The sequence below is a fragment of the Plodia interpunctella genome, chromosome 10, assembly GCF_027563975.2.
Source record: "Plodia interpunctella isolate USDA-ARS_2022_Savannah chromosome 10, ilPloInte3.2, whole genome shotgun sequence".
NCBI lineage: Eukaryota > Metazoa > Arthropoda > Insecta > Lepidoptera > Pyralidae > Plodia > Plodia interpunctella.
Window position 1 is genome coordinate 304,674 of NC_071303.1, and position 11,300 is coordinate 315,973.

The following is an 11,300-nucleotide window of genomic DNA, read 5'->3' on the forward strand; positions in this document are numbered from 1 at the left end:
GGTTGCCGATTTACTTTTTTTTTGGTTACCTTTTTTATTAATTATTTACTGCCAGTAAGTAAGTATGTAAATATCGAACAAATCTCGTTTTGCCGCTTGCGTTTAAAACAGACTATATAGATAATATCCAGATAAGTAAGTACAAATAAGTATATAATGGTTATAACTCTGGCAGGTGTCCCGAGTCTGTTTGCCTCCGTTCCGCCACAGACTATGTACAACTATACAGATCCCACACCGCAGTGATTTGATTCCTGTTTGCGCTCCGGTTCAATGAACTTAGATTGCTTGGCAAACAAACTGAAATAATGAATTTTCAACAATTTCATTATGAGGAGATTTGCAGTTGATTTTCAATATTTGCGGAGATTATATTGGATTCTAAAACTTTTGCTGTCGACTTAATTCCTAATTATTCCTAAAAATTAAGTGTTAAAAGCATTCTTCTTCGGAAATTATTACCAAAAATTTTAATATCATTACTACGATTTACCAAGTTGGAGATATTTATAAATCGCAAAAAGCAAAGAATTCCAAGGACCATCGAAACTCAATCAGAGTGCAACGCGCAGCCTCAGCTGTTCGACAAAACTCGAGTTTTCGCGCCAAGGAGCTAATAACATTCCGCCGGCGAACTCGTCGAATTCGGTCCAGGAATTCTGATCATTCGCAGAGGAATGTTAATAATAAAAAAAATCCACTCGGTAATGCCGTCCCTGGATGTTGAGAGAAACAGTATTCCAAAATTCAACCGGTATGGGTTGATTAACCTATCTACCGATAGGAATCTAGGTACATGATGAAAAATCCGAGATCAGTGAGACCTGTCTACATTTATTAACACATTTGTCGCACGTATGTTAGTAAGCTGTTCCTGCGATCTCAACAAGATGCACTTTTATGAAGTCCATCAAATGTTCCCATTTCATTGTTTGTGGTGTGGTCGTTTATTGTAATTTTTGTAAGAGTTGAAAAGTTCACTCTCTCTCTCCTTCATCTGTGCATTTTAGGTCCCTTCCACAGCCGTTGAGTGTCGGAGCCCATGGTCCGCTTTCCTAGTTTTTGTTTGTAGTTGTTAGACCATTCAACCATCGATTAAATGACTATTTATCAATAAAGGCCGGTGCAGACCGAATTGGTGTGCATTTGTAACGCATGCGTGCACGCATACGGAACTACGCCGTCACCGCCTAATTCCATACAATACACCGCACAGCTACGCGTTAGGTCGGTACCAGCCTTAATAAATTAATGAATAATAAAGGAAAGTTTTACACAACAATAATACAACTTCATTCCTCCGCTTCAAGTATTATTCTCTTTTTTAAGCCAAGACACTTCTCCGATCAAGTTATCCGACTGCACGAAAGAAAATCTCAACCATATTTCAGACACGAAGACGTAGAGCAAACTTATCAAGCACTTGACATAACTATGATTTGAAGTCGGAGCATTCCTCGAAGGAACTTAACAGGAGTATAAAATATCCAGAAGTCAGAAAGGCGCCCGACAAAGTATAATTTTTAAAACACGCTGCGTGGAAATTATTCTTCCTTTTACTTAATTCTTCCTTACCAGACTGTACCATGTGAGAATATTATTTATAGCTTTTTTAAAATATTATTTTTATATTCGATGTATATGTAAGGATTAAATCCGAATCTACAGGTTTATCAAAACATAAAAAATAATTTTATTTTCATTTAACGTGATAAATTAAAATGGTGTCGCATCTGCCTTATTTATATTTTGTGTCAGCAGCGAGTCAGAATCTCGCGTTGTATAAAACACTAAGTTTAGAGGTAATAAAACGCCAAGTTAAATTGCCAGTATCCGCGGGGCAGAAAAGTGTAGAACGTGCCGGCTTTAGCAAGAGCCTTCTCGTTTTTAGATCTTACACAAGTCTGAATGGTGCACCGATGATGCTTCATTGAAATTAAATAAATTTATTTATCAACATTAGATGTCATATGGCTTAGGTATTTCAGGGTTTCAGGTATATGTTGTTATAATTTGCTGGTTTACGGATGTTCACATAACAGATCTGAAATGACAGCCAACGGCAAAAACTTCCATGCCTAAATCTGAGTTTATCTCCATCGGTCATCGACAATTTTCCACTTCTTTGTAATTTCTTTACATTTTCTTCTTATTCTATTCTTACGACTTTTATTTGCCAAAAAGTGTTTCACGAATTTATCTAAAAATATTACTTATTTCACTGAGAATATATGATAGTAAAATATATACTAAAATAAAAATTTAACACGAAACTACAAAATTTATCAGAAAGTTACACAAAATTTTAACACACAACATACCAATATAGGAGCTACGAACCGATAATGATACTCGCAAATAATCGGAATAGCGTTGAATCTTTATCGAATGCAGATGCATCGGCGCGAGCTAGCGATCGCCATCGAATCGCGACGATTCGCGACGATTCACGCCTTTCATCCGCGTTGGCGCAAATTTTCCAATTTCCGATTGAGCGAGCGGTTGTAATAAATACAAGTTTCGCGCTACCTGTATTTTAGGGTTCCTTTAGAAGTAAGCGAATTTCTTGTGCGAGAGAGCGAGTTGGGATGCCAGCACTCAAAAGTTTTGATTGTTGTGTTTTGGTTTTGAATCAGACTCACTATACCATATAACAAATAATATGGTTACATATCAAAGACCCGGTCCAATAAAAAAAAAAATCATTTTCCATCATGACTAGATCGGGGATCGAACCCGGGACCTCTAGGTTCAGTAGCATGCGCAACTTTACCACTGCGCCACCGAGGTCGTCAAGGTTTCACCGACTATATTTTTGAGTTCCATATTAGAATTGTTAGTTAGTGGTATCAATAAAATTAATAAATCTACACTAATTCCATTATTATTAAAATGGCTGGTCCATTTTAATAATAATGGAATTTCACCAGTTATTATGTTATATCTTTCGATCTTTAAATTCAGTGGGTGGCGGTGATTTTAACAGGTTGTTGCTTAGCTTTAGTTCTTGCTTCTTTCTTTTGTTTTTAAGTAACCTGTGTTACAAATGTAGGTGAGGTCGCGATTTAATTAATGTATAAGGAACCATTGATGTCTGCATCAAACTCGCGCTTTCCATTTCGTATTTCCGATTGAGCCACCGGATCGAGCGCTTCATAATGCTCACAAGTTGCAGAGTACCCGCATTTTTACATTTCATTTGGCGGTATTACGTTTAATTAAGTCTATGGCGGCTGCTGTGTTTCGTTCCATCGATCGTATCTTGGAAAATTAAAATTTTGCATCACTGATACTTCGTTTAATTAATGTTCTTTGAGGGATTTTCTGTTGGAAATATTTAAATACCTAGTAATGCTGTCCAGAATGGAATCTTATCTCAATGTACTTGCTTCATACTATATCCTTTTGTTATCTTTTTTAATGCGAATCTTTACTAAAAACGTACAATCTGTCTGGTCAAGGAAAGTGTCTTGGTGAAACTTGCATACTGATTACATACTGATTGCCGGTTCAGTCAATTCATAGGCGATCATAGTCACATATATATCATAGTCATAGTCACAGGCATCGTCGACATCATATACTTCCTCTTGGAAGTTAGATACACATAGATATTTAAAAGCGATTTTATAATATAATAAAAAATAATATTTTAACGGTTCATGCCACACTACATAAAGAATTTTATTAATGTGTAATGTGTGGTAACAGGAAGCCAAAATTTTATTTACACTTATTTATTTAATTGGCCACCGTTTTCAACTGCGACTACATTATACTCTAAGAAGTATAATACTTTCTATAAAAATTGTTTATCTAGTGTTGCATAATCTTTTTCGGTTAGTTCGGTTTTCGGTTAGTCGGGGGTTATAAATAAAATAAAACAAACATAGGCGTTAAACTCTAGATCCGTGTATTTGGCGTTATTAAGCATCTGATAACAGTGTACGTAAGAATCGAAAGTATCTGGTTAAACAATATTCAATGGAAATTCGAAAAGTCCCATATATTAGTTAACACGTATCTATGTATAATACCACCTATAAAATAAATTAATGAAGCCTGTCTCCATTAAAATAAAACCTTTTTAAAACATCATGACGAATTCTAAATCGTTTTAACATTATTCGGTTTAAATATTCCATAAAAATGGGATTCCAATTCAGCAGTCGGCAAAATGTTTACCTTCGGAATTTGTCGACGTTAACAAAATTCGGAACTCAATAAATTTCAACCAATCAAATGCCGATTTATTTTATTACGAGGACAAACAACAATATTTTTCAACGATTGTTTTACTTTCCAATCGTAATTTATTCGCGAACGATGAAAATTCCATTGATTTGTGTTTGGATTTGAGGAGAAGGTATGGTACGGTCAACATAATGGACGTGGCAAAATTGTTTGAATGTTCGTTTCTAATATGCCACTTAGCGATAAAATTATATTATTATTCGTTTCTTTCGGCATTTCTTCTCAGCGGTGGTCGTTCCGAAATGCTAGATTTTTATTACTATGTAATACCTATGATATTGGAGGTAAAAAGGGCTAAAATCTTACATACCTTATAATTATACTTAGTAGTAGAGAATGCCACGTCATTGTACATTGTACATACATTTTGTCATTTTGAGCAATATTCTTTTTAAATAGAATAAACACACTCTATTGATCCAAAAACAAGATACAATATAAAATTTTGATCAAAAAAACAAAGTGAAATTCCTTGGTGCTGATTTAAATGAAATTTCTTGCATAGACAGGGTGGAACCTGGAAACGTACTACACACAACATAAAGTGAATAAATATCCCGAAAATCCCCCGTGATCAAATCCCAGGGTCACTGCCAGTTACAGCGGTTATTTACTTTCAAGCACACTATCAGACAGTAACAAGTAATCACTAAAGAGACAAACAACAGTTGCACGTTCCCACCGCTCAATATACTGCGCAAACACGGCGGATCCATGAATCCCGAGATCCGACAGATGCGCGGGAGCCGGGATTAGCGACGCGTGCGTAATCCCTCTCCAAGATGCAAGGATTAATGGACTGCATTTTGCATTTATTTTGTAATGTAGCATGATAGTTAAATTTTAAATGGCGTGTCTCTTTTGTTATTCTTGGCATTAGCGTACGAATACCGAAATAAATTGGATTATATCACCATGTCGTCACATGAATACATACAATACACATACTTATAGACATTGTTTCTGTTATATTCGGAAGATAACGACAAAATGCAACTGCAAACGAAATGCAAATACAAGTTAGTATAAGCTCATCTTTCTTACGCTATAAAAGTTCGTTTAGTAAAAAAAATTAAAATCTTTTCTTTTGTATTTAATTTGTCAAATTGCTAAAATTACCTTTGGATATCTGTTTATAGAGACAAAATTATACAGGCGAAAAAAATTGTTTATATACCTATGTAATTAAAGACAAATGGCAAACAGGCAATAAAAATATTTTAAATGTTTAGATTAATCTTAGTCCGCTGGGGAAGGCGGCCTTGTTAGAATAGTCTCTCCGTCATTGCTATCCCGACGTGTTGTGAGAGGCGACTGTGGACTCGTGTGAATTCCATCTTTTCCTTACATCAAATACAAATTTAAAATTCTTTCCTAACATTTTCTCTGGTCTAGCCACTCAGCAATAGAATGAAAACCTCGGTGGTTTGGCTGTCACATCCTTAAATTTATTATTCTCCTTTCCAATATAGTCTTTTTCTTATTTTACTTTTGCAGTTCAAAAATAAATATTGTAGATACATAGCGCTTGACAAAGCCTTGGCGTCAAAAGCGCGTGAGTTGTGACGAGGGTAGGGTCGGGACTCGGTCTAATCCCATTTGAATGTTGCGGGATTACGGGATTGCACCTTGCGTTGTGCACCGGAATGACAACCAGGTGAGATGGTACATTTGGTGTCAAAAGATGATCTTAGATTATGGCGGTAATATGGAACAACTGGGTGCTAAAATGAACCAGCTGTCACAAACCTTATGGACCCAATCTCTAACTGTAATCCATTTCTACCTACGTCCAGATATTATATCAAAACAGTTCTTTATTTTTAAATAACCTAAGTTTCCTTATGGAATCATGCACGATAACCTTTGTTTGGTCTTTGGACATAAATTTATATTTAAGAAATGGTAAGCACTTCTGGCATAATAGGGACCAACACTGTTTGAATGTATCTTTCGGCATTTCTTCTCAGCAGTGGTCGTTCCGAAATGCTAGCAGTTTGTAGCTTTGGTAAATACCATTTAATTTAGAATATGACGTGAAAAAGTGCCTGTGAAGGCCTAATTTGTGAATAAATGATTTGATTTTGGGGAAGGTTTTCCTTTTTTTTTGTAAAATATTTTTTTTTCCGAGTCCCGTGTCTCTTCTTTATAATTCGTACGATAGTTTGGCGCGTCGCCAATATTGGATTATTGCCTATTCAAATTCATATAAAAAAGGTAGATAAAAATAAATTGGTTGTGTAGTAAACTATCATCCAGATTTGATTTTAACAAAAATATATAGGTATTTATTTGATTTAAATTTAACGATGATTCTCAAACTATATCCGCGGATCTGAAGAGATTCCAAGACGCAACCACACTAGTAAATAATAAACAATATATTCAGTAGGAAATAGTAACAATGTGAACGCACAGACAGTCAGACACTGTGGACTATCGCATGTCGCCACTTCCGCAGATCTAAGCGGAAGTCGGCGCGGCATACTATACAGACAATGCTTACATCGCAGATGTTATCTGCATATATGGTTACATGGCTATCAGGTCTTTCCGCACGGATAACTTATCTACAATCAAGATCTATATGCATCAGGATTAGCACAAAATACAATGTATCTATCACAATCAGCATTAGTAGGTAGTTCGCGAGATCGTAAAGCGAAGCATTTTGAACGACACAAAGATTTGTAACTTTTCACAAAAAAATTATATGTCTGATTTTACAATATATTTGATACAATATTTCGACTACTTACATATATTTCTTTGAATGGTCTTATGACTGTACGAGTAAGAGTGTGACCCGATAAAATAGATGATTGTTGTACTTACACAGACTTTATGTAACGTACCGACAGCTTACAACTAAAATGAAGCTGACCTTTCATTCCAGTAACAGTTTTAGTTCATTCAAGTGGCGTGTGTGTATATTTAAATAGTAAAGTATAGTCCGATCTAGTACGGTCTTAATCTACGGCTGATCTAAGCTAAATTTCCCACTACAACATCCAATATCTAGCCAGACCAGTTGGTCCGCAGCCGTGTGTCGCCACATCCGCACGGTCTGGTCTGGTCTGCTCTGGACGGAAGTACGCTGTCCTTGTGATTTCGAGTACAGTCGCTGGTATGCATTTAGATATGCATCTACGCAATCATGAGGAGAAATCTGTTTGTTTGTAATACATCTCTCTCATTTAATAAAGTTAATGCTGGTTAATATTTTTGGCATGTTGATTCCTAGTTTGTTATTTAGATAACTAGATCTAGAATTAGCTGCATACTGTAAATGATTGTTATCACATTTCAAATTACGTCATAAATAATGGTAAAGACTAATTTCGATATATTAATGACTAATTTCGATTCGAAGGTTATAAGCATCGGTGGTTCAGTGGTAGAATGCTCGCCTGCCACGCGGGCGGCCCGGGTTCGATTCCCGGCCGATGCAGCACTTTTTTGGAGCTTACTGCTTATTTTGTTTTTGTTTTTTGTCAATTTGTTAAAATATTTCTGTTGTTAAAACATTCTGATAAAAAGTTTATCCAAAATGAATGAACATCATAAAATTATCCCACAATCCTACAATTTAGATTTTGAAGGCTAGAGTTAATACTGAACAGGCATTTTTTGATTTTGTGTAACACCTCCTTAGACCTCATTTTTTCTTTCCATCAGGCTAGATCGAGGTTAAACGCAGATTTTAAATAATCGTGTCTTTGTTGCAAATACCGAAAATTATAACGCCTGGGAAAAATTAATAGCACAAACAATTTTCGTCGTCATTCTCCGATTTTTACAATCCATGGAATTAGTAGGTACTCCGTGAATTACTTACTAAATCCATGTTACAATCATTCAAGCTTACTGCTACGATTATTTTCATTAATTTTAAAGTAACCCCAGATGAAACCGCAAGCTTTAGCTAGTACATACTAAATCTCAGTGAGCCCCTCGGTTATACACAGAACTTCGAAGTCGAGTCGTAATAGATTTTGCGGAAGGCAGTAAGTGGCATTTAATTAAAAATATGTCACTCGATGTCTGACTCCCTTGGCACATAGTTGTACTTGTGTATATAGTGGTGGCTATATTGTAATGTTGTCGTTGGTTTGGTTTAGATTGGAGAATAGAATAAAGTGATGTTGGCAAATCACGCTATTCACAAATTCTATGACACAGATATATATTCTTCATAATATAGATTATATAATTCGTATATTAGTGGAATTTTGATGCACTGCGTTCGGTAAATAAAACTTTAGACAGTTAGGTCAGCAGTTGTTAAAAGAAATGTTTGTGAATAACTAATAATTGTGATGTTATTATTTAGGTACAATCATTTCGATAATTTAAAAATATATCCACATTTACATCATAGTTACATAGAGGTACAATTTGTAAGTCCCGTACTCCGCCTGGAACACTCTTATACCTAAATATTTTAATAGAAATAAGTAGATCATCGTCGCAGAAGTCATTTCAACCCACAGACAGACCACTCAAACTGGTGGTTTGTGTTCCAACCTCTCCCAATTTGGTCTCTTAATTAATAATGATTATTACGATCCTCTTTATTATGTGAATATGAGGTCGGATCCATTCCGACACGGTATTTCAATTAGGCATCGAAATGAGCATAAGGCTTTGATCATACCAAACAATTTTGCAGCCAGCTAATATTCTATGTATGTATCACGTAACACATCGCTATAACAATATCTTATACGACAAATAAATACTTATTGCTCTCCAGCTCTCCAACTATCTCCACACCAAATAACCACCACAATTTTATGCTCCGTTTTGACGTAAAATTGAAGTGAGAAGAAGGACAAACAAACACACTTTCACATTTAAAAGATTGTTAATTCATATTTTTTTAATCTGATTAAAGATGTTGGTGTGAACAACGCATTAGATTTAATGTGATCATGCCAAATGATCATCTGTGCGAACGAGAATTGTTTGTTATTACATGGGTAAAAACCAGTAGCCGCTTAATGTATAAAATTAAATTAAATCAATGGTAATTAATGAAATCATATGGAGGACTTATTATTGTTTAAATTAATATGTACCGGATGAGTAACACTGGGAATTCTAGAAATTATCCTTATCAAACTAATGTCCATGTGATTTATTTTCAAATTATTACAAATCCGTTTTGTAGTCGTGGGAATTACGGGTTTCTTGACCTTAAAGCCTGTTGCTATTATTTAGATTTAATGATTTTCGAAATTAAATCAGACTGAAATAGTTTGCAATACAAACTTAGAGCGTGTGGTTCCCCCCTAGAATGGGACCACTCCATACCTTCCCATGGAAGTATTGTACGAGGCGATTAAGGGACATTTGATAGGGAACATTGCTTAATGCGATCCAGTTCAGGATCTAAACTGATCTGCAAATTGGTACCATCGAATTATTTTTTTAGTATAAAATGAATGCGATTGATTTTAGGTTTCTTAATTGTTTAGTTGCATTGGAATCGTTCCGTAAAAGTTGATGGTAGGCCTGTACAGATTTCAATAAGTACTTATTTTTCCTTGTATCCAGAAAATACGTTTTCAGAATAAATTCATACTTATCATAGGAAGTAATATATTCCTTGATAAGATAATATTTGCACGAAAAAAAAACCATGAAATGTTTCATCACAGTCTAAAAAAAAATGCAGTCCGAGTCTATGACAACTAATGTGAGCATGGGTCTTCTAGGGGCTGTTGTCCTACTTTAAAAAAAATGTATGTCAATTGTTAGCAGTATGTGGTCGCCCCAAGTCCAATAAATACCAAATTGACTCCCGACTCGATAACGACGTGTTGGGGCAGTAAAAGTAATCATTGGTTCAGTGGAGGGGTGGGTTTATGGCCAGTGGAGTGGTAGTAAACTACCTAATCGGTGTATATCGCCGCTAAAATGAATATAAAGGCGCCCCTGTGGTGTTTAACAATACGTCTTTAACTGGCAATATTATCTGTTTGTGTTTTCGGACGCGTTCGCCACAGAGGGCGTCACGTGGCAGGCGGCCGGTCGTAAAACCGTAGCCAAATGCGGCGCCGTCGAACTAAACGTCACCTTCAATTTTCGCAACTTTTGGCTCTATTAACTCCGTATGGTATAAATACAACATACACATATTTCTTTGGTTAGAATTTGGTAAATCGCTCTGGCTGATAAAACACCGACTAAATCAAAGTGTTAAATTAAATAAATTTTTATCAAATAAACAGACAGCATGCGACCCACCTGGAAGAAATTGGTCACCAGCAATTTTATATATTATGGATCTAGTGATTAAGTGGACGTTATCAAAAATAGCCGCGCAACTTGAATAATAATCAAAATGAGAGGACAATGTGCTAATATAATCAAATCGAGTGGGCATTATCATTATGCTCGTTATCTAGTGGGCAGGCTATGGAACAGATAAACAATTAAATGTTATATACAGAACTGAACTCTTACAACACAAACCCCGAAAAACCTAACAAACACAGGTACTTTTTATTATAACAAATCTCTCAAATAATTGCCTCACAGCCACACGACAATATTCATAATTTCCATGCAATTTGCTGAATTAGGTGGTTCAATCTGTATTAATTAATTTCGCCCGAAATAGCTTGTCCATATAAAAAATACCCGCACCTTTATCAATAATATCATTAAATCACCTGATCTGTTCTATATAATATATATGGTCTGTTTTAAATTAAAACAATTGTTTCACCTTTGAATAAAAGAAAAAGAAAACAAAATATCAACAACAGATTAACCTACTCAAAATCATGCCAATTCCTGAATACTATCGTCTCAGAGTTCTGTGCTGGTTGACGTGACGTGCGGTTCACTATCACTCACATTTACCTAATATTCAAACTAGATTCGAACATCATAAATAACTATAACCACTAACCAACCAATTAATAAAGCAAATACAATGTTACAACCAAGATGTGTAATCACAAAGCTGTTTACATACAACTATCGGAGCTTTAAAGCTCGTCTCGCGCCCGCCCCGGCTCACTCGCCGCCCAGCC

General features: G+C 35.5%; 1 non-coding gene across 1 annotated transcript; it reads left to right on the forward strand.

The window, feature by feature from the left end:
- The first annotated feature begins 7,634 nt into the window (after positions 1-7,634).
- Positions 7,635-7,705, forward strand: TRNAG-GCC (transfer RNA glycine (anticodon GCC)). The gene has a single exon. It is a non-coding gene; the product is annotated as a tRNA-Gly (tRNA).
- The last annotated feature ends 3,595 nt before the right edge of the window (positions 7,706-11,300 follow it).